General features: G+C 48.2%; 1 protein-coding gene across 3 annotated transcripts in view; it reads right to left on the minus strand.

The window, feature by feature from the left end:
- The window catches only part of LOC149325701 (uncharacterized), a 94,612-nt gene that overhangs the window by 14,207 nt on the left and 62,263 nt on the right, over positions 1 to 18,142 (minus strand). Inside the window, exon 4 of one of the 3 annotated variants that reach the window (XM_089563639.1) lies at positions 12,818 to 17,159. The exons of the other annotated variants lie outside the window; for them this stretch is intronic. The gene's annotated coding sequence lies outside the window, so the exon portion shown is untranslated. Of the gene's footprint in view, positions 1 to 12,817; positions 17,160 to 18,142 lie in introns of those variants that run through there. 3 annotated transcript variants of the gene reach the window in all.

Here is an 18,142-nt window from a genome sequence, read left to right on the forward strand (position 1 = left end):
TAAATAAATATGGCGGAAGCGTACTCAATTTTAGGTCGAATTAGTGTAATATAAGAAAGTTTACGCACGTGTGCCGGAGCATGTCGAAGGTTACGTTTTAAAAGGCCAAGAGAACGGTTAGCAGCTGCTAGAATGAAGTTAATATGATAGTTCCAGGTTAAGTCTGATTGAAGGTAAATCCTAGATACTTGTAAGTGGAAGTTGTTTCAACTGTTATGTCATTAAGAGAGTATGTGGTTGGGATGCGATAAGAATTTCTAGTGAAGGAGACGAGCTTTGTCTTAGAGGGATTTAGGGTCATAAGCCACTGCTGGCACCAAGTGTTAATAGAATCGAGGTCAATTTGTAAAGATTGTCGGTCAGAGTCGTTTGTAATGGTTCGGTACACAACACAGTCGTCAGCAAACAGTCTAATGTGTGAATAAATGCAACTTGGTAAGTCATTAATAAATATTAGAAAGAGAAGGGGACCAAGAACACTTCCCTGGGGCACACGAGATGTGTCATGCGCCTATGTAGAGTTAGAACCATTAACAGAAGTGAACTGAACGCGAGATGAAAGGAAGTCTTTAATCCATGCTAGTACCTGAGGGTGAATATGAAAAATGCGATAGCTTGAGAAGTAGTCGATGGTCTGGAACCCGATCAATTGCCTTTAAGAAATCTAAAAACAAAGCATCGACTTGAATTGCTGCATCCAAAGAAGTAAATAAGTCGTTAGTAAATCCGGCGAGCTGAGTGTCGCAAGAAAAGCCCTTGCGAAAACCGTGCTGATATTTAAATATGATGTTATGATCTTCAAGATAATGAATGATCTGAGTGTGTAGGACGTGTTCAAGGAGCTTGGAGAAGGTGCAAGCCAATGAAATGGGTCTATAGTTTAGAGGATCAGAGCGGACGCCAGATTTGAAAATTGGAATCACTTTGGTTACACGCCAGTCGTGAGGGATGGAGCCAGATGATAAAGACTGAGAAAAGAGTGCAGACAAAACTTCGAAAATACTGTGAGATATCTTTTTTAGTATTATATTGTTAAAGCCCAGTGAATCCGTGCTTGTGGTAATTTTAAGATTATTTAACAAAGAAAGAATTCCATCTTCTCTAATGACTATTGGGGGCATAGAATAATCATGAAATGGGTCGAGAACTGGAGAGGTAGTGATGACTTCTTGAGTGAAAACAGATGAGAAGGCATTCTTGAAGAGCTGAGCAGAATGGACATCGTCCAGCTGGTCACCATTAGAATTTGTCAAAAAAGAATCAGCACGCGAATGAGGGTTAATAACGCTCCAAAACCTACGGGGGTTATTTGATAGCATGGTGGGCAAAACACCACTACAAAACTGGCGACGGGTAGCTTTAAGCATTTTTTGGTAATTTTTATCACTTTGTCTGTATTTTTCCCATGTGTTTAATTGGTTGTTAGCAACTGCCTGCCTATACAAACGTTTTTTCTTATTGTTAGCTCTTCGCAGCCGCCCACTGAACCAGGGCGCACTTTTGCTGCACTTAATTGTGATAACCGGAATGTATTTTGTAATGAGAATAATTAGAGTAGTTTTAAACACTATCCAGTCCTGTTCAATGGAACGGAAGGAAGATTCAGCCAAGAACCGCCCAGAAAAAGAGGTTAATTCAAGGTTCATTTGGTCAAAATTAGCTCTGCTGTAACACCTGATTATCTTGGTGGTAGTTTTTCTCTCGATAATTCTGCCATTGATGCACCCAGTAATAATATTGTCCCGAGTGGAAGAAAAAGACGAGGAGTGTTTGCCGCGCGCCGACGACGACGTTGCTGCTGGTGGACCTCCCTGTGTTTTCTGTGCTCCCTGTCTTCACCCGTTCTCGCCGCCGGTCTGTACGTCAAGCCGTGACATTTGGTGGAGGTGCTGGGTAACGCATCTCATGCAGCGCACCCCGCCTCGTAGTTCGAGCCCCGTCCTAAGTCCTGGCCGTCGAGTTTTCTTGGAGGAGCCCTCGGCGGAAACTGAGACTCGCGCTAGCCGACGCCAGCAAGGCCAAACGCCGGAATTCGGACTCTTGCCCGAGGGATCGCGGACATCTAGGACAGCCAACGTCACCATGGCGTCCCAGTCACAACAAACCGACCCCGCGATTGCATCGAGGATCGTCTACGTGCCTCTCACTCCAAGATCTGTCGTGCCGTTCCGTGGCGATGGCCTTGACGATGTTGAAGACTGGGTCCAAAATTATGAAAGAGTAGCGCGACATAACGGGTGGACTCCAGACCAATGCCTGCAAAACCTGTACTTCTCCCTGGAAGCCACAGCGAAGTAATGGTTTGAGAACCATGAGGCTTCCTTAACATCATGGGAGACGTGCAAGAGCGAACTGGTCCGCACGTTCGCGAACCAGCACCGGCGACAGCAAGCTGAAGATCTGCTCCACGCTCGCATCCAGGGACCTACCGAAAGCGTCAGGAGCTTCGTCGAAGACGTGCTGCGTCTGAGTGCTCGCACCGACCCGCGGGCTACTGAGGAGAAAAAGGTACGGGCGTTGATGAGGGGTGTCCGGAATGACATCTTTGGAGGCCTCATCCGCAATCCTCCGATCACAGTGGCCGGATTCGTCGCCGAAGCTACAAACATCGAGCAGGCATTGGCGACAAGAACCAGTCACTTTCAGAGACTGAGCGCCCTTCCTGTCGTCTCAAGTCTTGCCTCGTCTGACCTGGGCGAAGTTGGTCTCGCCGATGTTCGAGAAATAATTCGCGACGTCATCCGGGAGCAGCTGAAAAAGCTCTTCCCTACTCCTGAGCAGCCCGCCTCTGTCTCCATCGCGTCGGCCGTTCGCGAAGAACTGCGACACGCGCTGGCGCCAGAAGACGTCCCAATTGTAGCTGCAGCCGACCCACCAGCTCTGAGCTACGCCGCCGCAGTTCGTCGTCCTCCTCCCGCCCATCGCCAGGACCAGAGCGCTCCCGATTCCGGCCTTCGACGCCGTGAGTTCCTGCACTCGTCTGATGCACGCCTGGGACCGCCGAGACGCAGGAAGACCGACATCTGGAGGACTGCGGACCGGCGCCCACTGTGTTTTCACTGCGGTGAGCCTGCGGTGAGCTCCTGTCCATGCCCTGAACTCGGCCTAAGGGGTTTTCACCGGGCCGATCCGTGCCCCCGCTACGGTGAGCAGCCCCGCGACATACAAGACTACCTTCGACGTTCTCCATCACCGGTTACAGCTGCTCCTCGCACCTCTCGGTCGCCGCCACCTCGCCGCCCACCATCCCCTTCTCGCGGGTCTCGCCGTGAGAGCCTTTCGTCACTTCGGGAAAACTGAGTACGGCGGCGCCTGGAGGTGGCGTTGCCGGAGTCGCACGAAGCAAAGAACCTCCGTCTACGTTAGTGTGTCCCAGCTCGACTGATGGTATCCTTGGAAACGCAAACCGTTTTGAAACCTCTAGCAATGGGAACATTCTGATTGACGGGCGCGACGTAACGGCGCTTGTGGACACCGGCGCTGATTAATCGCTCTTCAGCGGCAGTTTCTCTCGGCGTCTTCGCAAGGTTACCACCCAGTGGGACGGACCGCCCATACGTACCGCGGGCGGCCACATCGTAAACCCTGTTGGCAAGTGCACTGCCCGCCTCGAGATCCACGGTGAGACGTGCCCCGCCACTTTCGTGATATTGGAGAATTGCTCTAAAGATGTTATTCTGGGCATGGACTTTCTCCGTGAATATGGCGCCGTAATCGACATAGGGCAGAACAGGTTGACCCTCCGCGCAAGTTCTTCATCGCCAGTACCGCCCCGGGCCACAGGCTTTGCGATGAAAATTGATGCCGACCATGTCCACTTGCCGCCGTTGTCGACAGTTTTCCTGCCGGTCCGAGCCGATACAACAGCATGTGGAGAAGGCGTTCTGGAAGGCAGTGTCCAGATGTTACTTACGCGCGGCATTGGTGTTGCCCGAGGGGTCGCAAATGTTCAACGAGGGCGAGCCAACATCTTCGTGACCAACTTCAGGAACGAGCCGCAGCACCTGACGAAAGGGTCAGTAATAGCCCAAATGGAAGAGCTTAGCGACGTTCGTGAAGCAGTTGCGCTGCCTAAGGAGGCGGCCCCGCCCGGGTCACGAGACCCTACAACGTTGCCCCTGGATATCGATCCCAAACTTGAGCCTTCCCAAACACGCGAACTGCTCTCCCTTTTGCATCGGTACAACGACTGTTTCGCGACGACATCCCGAGTTCGACAGACGCCAGTCGCCAAGCATCGAATTATTGTCGACACCGCAACGCACCCGATTCGCCAACCGCCGTACCGCGTTTCCTTGAAGGAAAGGGAAACCATCCAGGAGCAAGTGCGCGAAATGATACGCGACGACGTCATCCAGCCATCCAACAGTCCGTGGTCCGCACCTGTAGTGCTGGTCAAGAAAAGAGACGGGACCCTTCGATTTTGCGTGGACTACCGGCGACTCAATAAGGTGACCAAGAAGGACGTGTATCCACTCCAACGCATCGACGACACCCTCGACCGTCTTCGTCATGCCCGCTATTTTTCGTCCATCGACTTGAAGAGTGGATACTGGCAAATTGAAGTGGATGAGCGCGACCGCGAGAAGACCCCATTTATAACCCCGGATGACCTCTACGAGTTTAAGGTGATGCAGTTTGGCCTGTGTACAGCGCCCGCGACATTTCAACGAGTCATGGATACTGTGCTAGCCGGTCTGAAGTGGCAGACATGTCTAGTGTATCTGGATGACGTTGTCATCTTCTCAAGCACTTTCAGCGACCATCTGGTGCGTCTTGAAGCAGTTCTTCAAGCTCTTCTGAACGCCGGACTTACGCTCAAGCCTTCGAAGTGACGCTTCGCATACAGTGAACTGAAGTTCCTTGGTCATATCGTCAGCCAAGTGGGTGTGAAGCCAGATCCCGAGAAAACGGCTGCCGTTGCATCCTTCCTTCCACCGTCGGACAAGAAGACCGTCAGAAGCTTTCTCGGTCTTTGCGCATACTTCAGGCGTTTCGTTCGAAACTTTGTCCAGATCGCGGCGCCACTTTACCGCCTTACGAAGGATAGCGTTGCCTTTGAGTGGAACGAGCAGCAACAATCAGCATTCCGCCAATTAAAACACGCCCTCGCAACATCTCCCATACTAGGCCATTTTGATCAAGACGCCGACACTGAACTCCACACGGACGCCAGCAACAAAGGACTAGGAGCAGTGCTTGTGCAATTCCAGGATGGCGCTGAGAGGGTTATTGCGTATGCCAGCCGAGCTCTTTCGCAGGCGGAGGGCAATTACTCGACAACTGAAAAAGAGTGCCTCGCTGTCATCTGGGCCATCACCAAATTCCGGCCTATCTGTACGGTCGCCCTTTTCGTGTCGTCACCGACCACCATTCGCTGTGCTAGCTCGATAATATTACGGATCCCGCAGGCCGCCTTGCTCGGTGGAGCCTTCGGCTACAGGAGTACGATGTCACCATCACCTACAAGTCCGGCCGCACCGGGAGGCGAAAATGACGAAGAGGACGGCTTTGTTGGGGCATTGGACACGGCAGATATGGCTGCTCGGCAACGCAGTGATCCTCAGATTGGTCAGCTGATGGCGCACTTGGAAGGCAACGAAGCTGCGGTGCCTCGCCTTTTCCAGCGCATGCTGCCGACGTTCAAGATAATGCACGACGTATTGTACAAGCAGAACTTCGACAGCAGCCCGAGGTCGTGGCTCCTTGTTGTGCCGGAGGACCTGCGCTCCGAGGTCGCCCAAGCTTGCCACGACGATCCTACAGCTGGTCACCTTGGCTACAGCCGGACGCTTTCACGTATTCGAGAACGGTACTACTGGCCGACACTGTCAAAGGCGCAAAACACCACCCATACGACCAGCTGGTCTTCTCCAACCACTCGAACCACCGCTTGTTCCGTTCCACACCGTCGGAATGGATTTTCTTGGTCCATTCCCGACGTCGCAGTCGGGCAACAGGTACATTATTATAGCGACGGACTACCTAACGCGATACGCGGAGTCCCGAGCACTTCCGTCTGCGACAGCTGTTGAAGCAGCCAAATTTTTTATTGAGTGCACTCTGATCCGTCACGGTGGCCCTGCCGTTTTGATCACTGACCGGGGTGCCGCGTTTCTGGCCAAGCTCACACAGGAGACCCTCCGTCTCAGCTGCACCAGCCACCGCCGAACTACTGCGTACCATCCGCAAACGAATGGGCTGACGGAGCGGCTGAACAAGCCCATGGCCGACATGATCGCCATGTACGTGGATGTCGCCCATCGCAGTTGGGACTCGGTACTGCCCTACGTTACATTCGCTTATAATACCGCTTTCCAGGAGACGACCGGTATGACCCCTTTCCAGCTGGTCCACGGCAGACAGGTCACCACGATGCTTGACGCTATGCTACCGCACGAGCCGCCTGTCGACGTTGACGATGGTGCCCGAATAGTATGCGAGCGCGCGGAAGAAGCTCGGCAACTCGCTAGACTCCGCATCCAACAGCAACAGCATGCCGACGCTCGTCGGTACGATCTCCGTCGACGCGACGTACATTTTTACCCTGGAGACAAGGTCTGGGTGTGGACGCCAGTACGCCGTCGAGATCTCTCCGACAAACTCATAAAGCGGTACTTTGGCCCGTATACAGTTCTTCGCCGCATCGGTGAACTTAACTACGAGGTGCTGCCCGAAGGAACACGACCGTCATCACGTCGTTCACCCCACGCTGAAATTGTGCACGTAGTGCGGCTTAAGCCGTATTATGCGCGATGATCGTCTGCCCCGAACTAATTTTCCCACCTCCTTCTGCACTGGCCAGCAGGAGTTTTTGTGCACGTGTGCGGTTTTCCGCCCTGTGCCTTTGTTTTCGTGTTAGCATCGGGACGATGCTTCTTTATAGGGGGAGGTAGTGTCGCGAGTGGAAGAAAAAGACGAGGAGTGTTTGCCGCGCGCCGACGACGACGTTGCTGCTGGTGGACCTCCCTGTTTTTTCTGTGCTCCCTGTCTTCACCCGTTCTCGCCGCCGGTCTGTGCGTCAAGCCGTGACAATATCATGGTCAGAAAGACGATTAAGATGAAATATTTTAGAACAAGCATCGGGATTATTGGTTAGAATCAAGTCGAGAATGTTTGCAGTGGTACCTGATGATCGCGTGGGCTTTGTAATGAACTGAGTTAGGTGAAAATCAAGACAAGTCTGTAGGAAAGCGTGCGCATCCTTATCACTTGGAGAAACAGATAGTGTTTCCCAATTGATACCAGGAAAATTAAAGTCGCGAAACATAATTAGGACAGAATTTGGAAAGCGCGTACACACATCGGCCAGCAAGCGACAAAATTCATCTGCAAAGCCATCACACAGGTCGGGTGGACGATACAACACACCAGCAGTAATGTTCGTAGTAGTACATTTCAAGGATGCGAATACACACTCGAGAAAAGTAGAAGCAACGATTGCTATAGATATCAGCTGCTGCTTAATCGCATGAAGCACACCACCTCCTCTTCTGTTCTTTCTGTCGCACCGAAAAAATTTAAAGCATGATTCGCATGAAAGGATGTCATCATCTGAGATATAATCTGTTAGCCACGTTTCAGTTAATGCTATTAACGAGGTTCCAGAGGAGTCGATGAGGGAGGAGAGGGCATCACTTTTCGCTGTAACGCTTCTGATGTTAGTATATAGGAAGAAAATGTTATCTAAACACTTCGGTCCCGGCAAGATTGGCAGTGCACGATCGGAAGCACCATGATGATTTGAATGTTCTCAATTGGTAGAAGGCTCACTTAGACGCACAGCCCGGTAGCCAGTAGTGTCCCAGAGATAAACGTCGTCGTTTACATGAAGTTTATTAAAATACAAATGAATCCGGTCCCCCTCCTTCTTTATCGTCTTTGAAAACTGCCACAGTTTACGGCGCTTATCACGAACAGCCTCAGAGTAGTCGCGTGATATGCTAATATTGGTATTCTTTAGTTTGTAGCCAAGACTAATGACAGATTCTACTTCTTATGATTATAAAATTTGGCAATAATAGGACGTTTCTTGTCAGTCGAAAGACGCCCTAAGCGGTGTGCTCTGGCAACTGAAGTGACAGTAATGCCAAGTTTATCCGTGCAAAATTCTCTTACATACCGCTCCGAGTCTTCCCAAGGCTCAGATGGATCAGAATCATCGATGCCAAAAAACAACAGGTTCTTGTGAAGGTATAGGTTGCGCAATCAAAGGACGAACCACGAAGAAAGACACAGAGACACACACAAGCGCTTGTGTGTGTCTCTGTGTCTTTCTTCGTGGTTCGTCCTTTGACTGCGCAACCTATACCTTCACAACATCATGTACCAACTAGGCCCAACCCAAGTTTTATTGAACAACAGGTTCGACCGCCTTGGCGATTTTCCAAGTCATCAACTTTGTCCTGAATGTTTTTAGAGATATGGTCTTACATTTATTTTCAGGTAACCGGCTTCAATGCTTTCAGGCAGTGTGCTGGCATTGAAAGTGAGGACCAGGTGTTTCGTGTCTATTTACTTGTTATCCTTGCAGATTTTTATGCGCTGAACATTTATGACATCTTCGTCAGTAAGGCCCTCAAGCATTTTTTTCTAAGAGAGGTGGATAAAGTCGATTTCAGATTTGACGCCTCGGACAGTGTTTAAAATCGATGTGATGTGACGGAGACTGGGATTTCCCCAATGGACACAAGGTTTGAGAGTTGGAACACCACGGGTTCCTGAGCATCCGCAGGGACATCCCCGAGGGGGATGATGGTGAGCGGTGCGCCACCACGTACCCGAGCTCCCTCGCTTAGCCGTGGGTAGCATCGCCGTGTCCGGGGAAAACGGGATCCTGGTGGTTGAGCCAATGCCGAGCGTTTGGACCTTTAAGGCCCCTCGGCGGAGGCAACACACCACTTTGGCCACAGCTTCCTGTAGACGACACCTCCGGCCTGACCCGACCGGGGGACATCGGCAGTCGCCTTTTCCTGTTCTCCCCTCTATAACTTTCCTATCTATTTCTTCCAACTCCCGTGTCTCCTCCTCTTTTCTTCGCTTTTTTCACTCTTCATAGGCGGCTAGGGATAACCTTGTGTGGCCAACTACCCTTAGTTGCGTCATGTTTGGTTATAGTTGAGGTGTACAGCTGGTGTGGACAGGGCTCGCTTGCAAGTTCCTGATACCTTGTACCCAAGCCCAAGGTATCAGTAAGACACTTTGCTACCACGAACGGAGATATCAGTCTTTCTTGTTTTCTTGTGCTTCGCTATGGACATCATGGAATTTTGGGAAAGATAGCTTTCTTTTCTGAAAAAAAAAAAATCATCTGCATCGTTCCGCCCTCTTTTTGAGAGAGTGATCTGGTTTGGAAAGGAGAGAGCCACAAAAAAATTAGTTTTTCGGTCATGGTGCCAGCCACCCACCATGGAGCCCAATAAGGGGACGGGACAGGAACTTGCAAGCAAGTTCTGCCCACGCCAGCTGTACACCTCAACTATAACCAAATATGACGCAACTAAGGGTAGTTGGCAACACAAGGTTAACCCTAGCCGCCTATGGAGAGTGAAAAAAACGAAGAAAAGAGGAGGAGACAGGAGTGTTGTAAGAAAGAGATAGGAAAGTTAGATAGAGGGGAGGACAGGAAAAGGCGACTGCTGATTTCCCTCCTTCGGGTCAGGCTGGAGGTGTCGTCTACAGGAAGCTGTGGCCAAACTTGTGTGTTGCATCCGCCGAGGGGCCTTAAAGGTCCAAACGCTCGGCATTGGCTCAACCACCAGAATCCCGTTTTCCTCGGACACGGCGATGCCACCCACGGCTAAGCGTGGGTGCTCGGGTCAGTGGTGGCGGACTGCTCACCATCATCCCTCTCGGGGATGTCCCTGTGGATGCACAGGAACCCGTGGTGTCGCAACGTCGGCATGAATCAGATGCCCCTGCGCGGTACTGAAACATACTACGAAGAGCGTGCTCATAAAACCACTCCCCAAGAACATGCATCCCGTGCATCACGAGGGCCGTCGTCGAGCCAGAGCAAGCGCTCCGCAATGAACGTACGGGCAGCTTTCGGAAGTGGTGTACGTGGATTCTGCGGAGTACCAACACCACAAGGACTGCGCGCTGGTGGCGGTGGATGCGCCCGACGGACTTCTCCCAGCCGCGACTATGAAAACAAGCTCCTCCGAGATCGTGGTTGAAGCGGCAATAGCTTTAGCTATAGCTAACATCACCACTAATATTATTTTCAGCGGCTCAAAATTCGCCGTTCGCCATTTTGTTGAGGGGCCGAATAGCACCCACCACCCTTAGCATTCTTGAAAAAGCAGCCCAACCTCCCCGAGAGGTCCAAATGATTTGAGTGCCGACCCATTCGGACAATTCGGGGACTGAAGCAGCTCACAACCAATCCCGAGGTTTCGTAAACCGGGCAGGGAGCTCACCCATTTAGTAAAGTTAGTTGCTTAGCTCGTTGGTATTCTCGAAATTAATTCATAGGAAACAGCGCAAAGGCCCAAGGCCAAACAAATAAAGCGAGGCGACGGACGGGAAGGAAGACGAACACAGGGCTGACAGACAACTGTTTCTTCATAGGCACCCACACAGCTTAAATACCCTCAGACAAACGCAGGCGCACATCATAACAGGAGAAAGCAAGGAAAAAGAAAGAAAAAACTGTCACACGTTTTCCTCTGAAACTTCGAAAGAAACATCTTTTCTGCTTGATGCAAAGCAACTGAAGTGTCACTAACACTTTTCGAACCAGCTTTCTTGACATAATACGCCTCTATCGTTTCACGTGTGGTCTCCAGTTTGCTCCTGCTAAGAGTCGTCACGCTCGAAAACCTCAGAGTACAGTCCTTGCAAGTTCTTCGCTTTCTGCATTAAGAAGTGTATGACCGCAGCTGTAGTGAGTGCCTTGTCTGAGGCTGTTCCGCCTTCGTGGGGGCATGTGAAACGAGTGTGCAAACTCTTACGGCTTGAACTCTGGAGACAGGTACGGTTATACACCGAATGGCTACGCGCGGCTTGCTTTGCTCGCAACCCGTATTGGATTGCCGCAAGACGGTTTCACCCCCTCAGGAGTGAAGCGCCAAGACTGACGGAAGTTTGGTGGAACGAGAACTTGAAATGGATTCTTGCCACCTTGAGGAAACCTGAGAAACAAGGGCGCAGCAAGGGTGCATTTGTAGTGATGGGCGAAGCTTTTGTCGCTGCCTTCATTTCGAACACTCTTGACAAAGGTCCAAAATTCGGACTGGATCCCTGTGTGCAACCCATGAGCTCGTGGGCTAAACCGACGCATAGCTGAGAACACTGCTCAAGAAGGTCGGGGACGTTGCCTTTTAGATGGCATAGACGGTCTGGCAAAGAACGTTAAACTTAAAAGACGAGACAAGAATAAAAAATGTTTGGAAGGTATAGTCAACTTTTGTCCACCTTTTGCAGGCAGACAAAGTCACTGGCTTCGTGGCCATGCTTAAAGCTGTTTTTAATAAAAAACCTTTGCAAGCAGTGAGGAAAATTTTCGTAGCCGTTAAAAAGCGATATGCAAAGATTAAAGGCAAATTCGCGGACTCTTGCAAGCGTTTACTGTTTGCTAACGCAATCACAAATAGCGATAGTGATGGGTTGCAGGTGTTTTTCTCTGAGAATACCCATAAAAGTTAAGGTCCTCTTCGCACAACTGTAAGCGGAAGGGGCACATGGCAGTACAAAGTTAGCAGATTCCTTTAAAGATTATTGAATGGTCTTGAGAATAACGATCCCTTTATGGCAAAGAGTTCCACTGATGTAGTCCAGTTCCTAAAAGAAAACCTTTATATAAGATGTGCGTTTTCGCTCGATTTTGACGGACTGTTCTACTCCATTCCGCATCAACAATGTTTTACTGCTACCAAGGAATGTTTTGATGATAACGGTCCAGTGTCGTTTCAGAATGCTTCAGGGATGATGGTCTAAAATTTTTTGTCGCTTTTAGAACTTTATCTGTGTAGTACGTTTATTGTCTTTGACAATGAGTTTTACCTACAAAAGAAGGGGATTTGCATTGGGTCGTCTGTTGCCCCTGTTATATGTAATATCTTTTTGCTAGTATTGACCGCAGTTTGCACTATATCTTTAACTTTTAAGGAGTGTTTCTTTGCGTGGATGACTTTTTATTTGTTTTAAACAAAAACTGTACCATTGCCGATAAAGACACACTGAAGAGTGTGCTGAATGGCTTACAAAAGTATGGCAAAGGACTCATTTTCGCTTACAAGCTCCCAGCTGAAGCCAGGCTGCAGTTCTCGGACTTAAGAATCGGGTACTCGAGTAGGCACGTCTGGTGGTCGTATTCACACAAGGCACAAAAAGAACTACTACCTCACACTTCATCCCTTCAAAAATAGTAAAGAGGGGGATCGCTCAACTCTGCTTGGAATCGGCACTCAGAAAATCATGTGTACATGATAGGCAAGATAGCTTCAATAATCAATTGGATAGGCTTGAGGCCGCAGGCTTTCCTGCGTCGGCTGTTACGGCGGTGGCAGAAACATTCCTGAAGATGAAGCCCAGATCTGACAAGGAAGCAATGCCCCCTCCGTAGGATAAAGGGCCCGAAGTGATGCCTTACGTGCACAAGATCTCCCATGGCCTCAAGACGGTAGCAGACCGGCATAAGGTGCCGTTGGTCTTTTCCGCCCATAGAAAGCTGGGCCAGCTGTCCCGACGCATCACCATTTACATCAGGAAGCCTGGACGCAGAAAGAGGCACAAGAAACTTTTTGTGGATTGGCCCACTGGCGTTGTGTACCAAATTCCTTTGACACGTTGCAGATCGTACATTTATTTATTTATTTATTTATTTATTCAAGTACCTACATATCGCCCTGGTGGGCATTACAGTAGGGGGGACGAGGCAGAAAACTGGAACACTTGTCAGCGCCAAAGTTCTAAAGTGTAAACAGTACAGGCATCAAATACATTGTCCTGATGGGCATTGCAGAATTGAGGAACGATAGAAACCCATTTCAAAGCATCAGAGTGATAACAAATACAAGAAACAAACGCGGGCAATCAATAATTGCTCCAAAGTAATAAATAAACACACGCAACATACACGGGTAATCAATCAGTAGACACAAAGGGGAAAAATGAAGAAAGTTACGCGTAATGACTAAGTGCATCGACAAACTTTGCACGATCAGCAGTTTCAACAATGTCAGGACGCAGCTGGTTCCATTTACTGATAGTGCACGGAAAAAACGACTTCTTATAAACAGATGTGCGGGCAAAAATTTCTTTAATCTTTAGGCTGTGATCTCGCCGCTCAGATACATAACTCGGTGTCTGTAAATATCTACTTTTAGCTAACGGTGTTTCGTTGTACAGAACGTCCCGCAAGAATAAAAGGCGAAATCGTTCACGGCGCAGGGAAAGGTCCTCCCAGTTAATCTGACGTTTTATACCGGAGATGCTGCTGGGAAATTGGTAACAACTAGTTACAAAGCGAGCGGCACGATTCTGAATGGCTTCTATACTGTTAATAAGATGCTGTGTGGGAGGGTCCCACACAATACAGGCATATTCAAGAATAGGGCGGACATTGGTAACGTAAAGTGTTTCCCTAACGTTTTGTGGGGCTTGTTTGAAGTTTCTTTTAATAAAGTTCAGAACGCGACCTGCCTTCTGGGTTATACATTGAACGTGATGATTCCATGTTAAGTCTGAAGAAAATGTGACACCTAGGTATTTAGCTTCGTTAACTGACGCGAGGGGCTGACCATCGATGTAATAATTTGACTGCATGAAATTACGCTTTCTGGTGAAACGGATATAAGAGCACTTGGAAACGTTTATAGACATAAGCCAGTTTTGACACCAATGGGATATTCTATGGAGGTCGGACTGTAAAGCTAATCGATCTGAATCATGTTTAATTTCCCTGTATAAAACACAATCATCAGCGTAGAGCCTGATTTTTGAAGTTATTCCAGTACCAATGTCATTAACGTAAATTAAAAAAAGAAGAGGCCCTAATACAGAGCCCTGTGGTACCCCGGATGTCACAGAAGCGGTAGCAGATTCAGCTCCATTTACGATTACTTTCTGCGAACGGCCAGTTAGGTAATTTTGCAGCCAGAAAAGAATATGCTGAGGTAAACCGAGAGCAGATAGTTTGCAAAAGAGAAGAGCGTGACAAACTTTGTCGAATGCTTTCTGAAAATCAAGGAGAATGCAGTAAGTTTGGAAACCATTATCGAATGAGCTAAATATGTCTTCAGAAAATTCAATTAGTTGGGTAACACACGACCTCCCTGATCTAAACCCATGCTGATAATCTACAAAGAAATTGTTATTATCAAGATGGGAACAAATATTAGTGTAAATTATGTGTTCAAGTGTCTTACAGGAAACGCTAGTTAAGGAAATTGGTCTGTAATTTGAGACGCAGTCCCTCAGTCCTTTCTTATGAATTGGAACTACATTCCCTATTTTCCATTCATGGGGGAGTTCAGTTGTGGCCAGAGATTTTGTGAACAATATGGATAAATAATAAGATATAATGTCTGCACAAGATTTAAGAACAAAGTTCGGTATTCCATCAGGGCCAGGAGCAGAATTGTGTTTTAGCTTTCGTAGAAGATTAAAGATACCAGACCTACTAATCGTAATGTCAGGCATGGTCTCAGTACCCGTAGTAACTGAAGTAAGCCCTGGTGCTAAGTCCGAGAAAACAGAGGTGAAATACTGATTAAAACAGGTTGCCTTATCTGCATCACTAGTAAGAATGTTACCTTCATCTTTTATCGGAGGTATTCCGACCTCGTCTTTGTTATTGGCTTTAACTAAATGCCACAGAGTTTTTGGATTACTTGCAATTTTCGGTCCTAGTGAAACAAAGAACTCTTTTTTTGCTATTTTGATTTTAGACTTGATTTCCGCACTCAACCGCTCAAGTCTCTGAAAAGCAGGAGAGTTAGTCTGGTCTCTATAGGTTCTAAACATGCGATTTCTTTTGTTAATAAGTGTCTTTATTTCTTTCGTGAACCATGGCTTAGACCTTCTGCGTTTTACCGAAAGTATTTGGTAAGGTATATAAGTATCAATTAAGCTCAGGACCTTATCTTTGAAGTCGGACCACAATTCATCTACATTTCGGCTACCGCTAATCTGAACAAGGCTTTCGAGTTCACATTGTAGGGCAACGATAATACTATTATAATCTCCTCTTTCGAAGTTGTAGACTTTGCGAGGCCACGGCACAGGAATGATCGGTTTTGGACTTACAACGCGGGCTACTACAACGTCATGATCGCTTATTCCAGGCACAACCGAGAGAGAGTCGAGCAATGAAGGGGAGTTTGAAAACAAGAGATCAAGAATAGAACTTGTCCCTCTTTGTCGTCTGGTCGGAGTTGCCACAAATTGAAAAAGACCATGTGTTGAGATAAGATTATTAAAGGCGTAGGACAAAGACGAGTGGGAGGAGAGCACTGGTAATTTATTCTGCCACTGAACGTCAGGCATGTTAAAGTCCCCTCCGATCAGGAAATAATCAGTTGTAACTTTCAGCAAAACATTCGAAAGGGCACTGAGGGAATGGGAGTCGTTATTAGGCGGGCGATAAAAAGCGCCGATAGTAAGGTATTCATGATTTTCAAGCACCAATTTACACCACACCGATTCACATTTGATATCACCAGTAGTGACCGCAAAGCTTGCTATATTTTGCCTTACGAGCAAGAACACGCCTCCTCCGTGTGTGTTTCTATCTTTTCGGAAAGACACATATTCAGAAGGAAACACTTCAGCGCTGCAAATGGATTCATCTAACCATGATTCGCAGCCGATAACAACATCCGTGTTCGAAGAAGATATTAAAGCAGCTAGTTCATCACTTTTATTCTTTACACTTCGACAATTGATAAGCATGACACTGATGCCTGCCTGATGAGAGGAAAAACGGGGGTTAGATTTAATACGAGCATCACATGCAGGTTGACGCGGTCGAGATTGATTGCGTGCTACTTTTTTTGTAGAATCACAGTATCTGAGCTAGCATCGTAGACATAGCTTTTACCATCAATGACAAGTTTGTTGTGCCGCAATTTATAAGATAAGTCTTGGCCACTTGCAAAATCAAGCAGCTTTTTGCGGGCGAGACGAAGTGGGCGTGAAAGGTCTTCGCGAACATAAAAGTCAGTATCTTTAAGCTTGTGACACAAACCAAGAACAGCATCCTTGTCTTTAAATCTGGCAAAACGCACAATAATGGGGCGACTTTTGTCCTCTTGGAAAGAGCCAACCCTGTGAGCATGATCTATGTTAACTGGGTCGATTGAGATACCAAGTTTAGTAGCACAAAGGGAGACAACAGCCTCTTCGGATTGCTTCCACGTCTCAGATACGTTATCTTTGAAACCAAAAAAGAGAATATTGTTCTTTCGAAGTCTGTTTTCGGCATCATCAAGAGTAGCCTTCAAGGTCGCTATTTCGGTAGACGGGACTTGCGCAGTGTCGCCAGTTGAATTCACATTAACACATTGCTCCAGTACTTTGACTCTCTCCGAAAGGCCTTTGATTTCTTCATCAGTAGAACATTGTCTATTGCGTATTTCCGCAAGGTCCGATAGAATCTGCACCTGGCCCGACTCAATTCTACTTATGGCTTGTAGAACCATTGACAGATCTAGAGTATCTGTCTGCGTACAGGAATCACATGCAACTGAGGGGCCAGGATTTAACTCGACATCACCTGATAAGAAAATGAGCAATTTGGAAAGGTAAACATTGCACACAAGCAGCGCAGAGCACTCAGCGAAGCACAATAACCATTTTTTAACATGAAAGAGCTCAATGGGGCACGACACTGCGAAAAAGCAAGGGTTTGACGTCTTAATGCAAAGAGAATTCTGACGGTAACTAACCTGTACGAAAAGCACAAGTGAGCGCATGGTGCGACGAGCAGTGTCGTGTCCCAATGGAAATGCCGGTGGTGGGCGTTTAAATACGTCTGCTGCAGTTCCAGGTTGGCAGACGTGAATTCCACTGTGTTCCAACTTTGGCATGAAGACCGGGCTTTTTCGTGGGGGCGGAGAGGCGTGCAATTCCAGGCTTGCATGCTCCAGCAGATAAGGCGATGAGGGGCAGTCGATGAAATCACCCGCACGTCGTGAACAGGTAGCGAAGATTACCTGTACGAAAAGCACAAGTGAGCGCATGGTGCGACGAGCAGTGTCGTGTCCCCATCGGACGGACAGGCCGTTGCAGCAACGACAGGATAGGGAGCACGCAAAAGATCTAGAAAAAAGAGAAGACGCCAACCTTCTTGGCCACTGCAGTACATGCAAGGACTGTACTCCAAGGTTTTTGAGCTTGACGATTCTTAGCAGGAGCAAACTGCAGACCACACGTGAAACGATAGAGGCGTTTCTAACAAGAAAGCTTGTCCGGAATTTGTTAGTGACCCTTCAGTTGTAATGTCATCATCATCATCATGAGCCTGACTACACCCACTGCAGGGCAAAGGCCTCTCCCATGTCTCTCCAATTAACCCTGTCCTTTGCTAGTTGCCGCCACTGTATCCCCGCAAACTTCTTAATCTCATCCGCCCACCTAACTTTCTGCCGTCCCCTGCTACGTTTGCTTTCTCTTGGAATCCTTGCGTTTGCTTTCTCTTGGCCTTTGCCCTTAAGGACCAGCGGTTATCTTGCCTTCGCATTACATGCCCTGCCCAAGCCCACTTCTTCCTCTTGATTTCAACTAGGATGTCATTAACCCGCGTTTGTTCCCTCACCCACTCCGCCCGCTTTCGATCTCTTAACGTTACACCTATCATTTTCCTTTCCATAGCTCGCTGCGTTGTTCTTAACTTAAGCTGAACCCTCTTTGTTAGCCTCCTCGTTTCTGCCCCATAGGTGAGTACCGGTAGGGTACAGCTGTTGTATACTTTTCTCTTCAGAGATATTGGTAAGCTACCATTCATGATCTGAGAGAACCTGCCATATGCGCTCCACCCCATTCTTATTCTTCTAGTTATTTCCCTCTCATGATCCGGATCTGCGGTCACTACCTGCCCTAAGTAGACATATTCTCTTACTACTTCCAGCACCTCGCTAACAATGGCGAACTGCTGTTCCCTTGCTAGGGTGTTAAACATTACTTTGGTTTTCTGAAT

The sequence above is a fragment of the Amblyomma mixtum genome, chromosome 10 (assembly GCF_055824585.1).
Source record: "Amblyomma mixtum isolate Tamu chromosome 10, ASM5582458v1, whole genome shotgun sequence".
Classification (NCBI taxonomy): Eukaryota; Metazoa; Arthropoda; class Arachnida; order Ixodida; family Ixodidae; genus Amblyomma; species Amblyomma mixtum.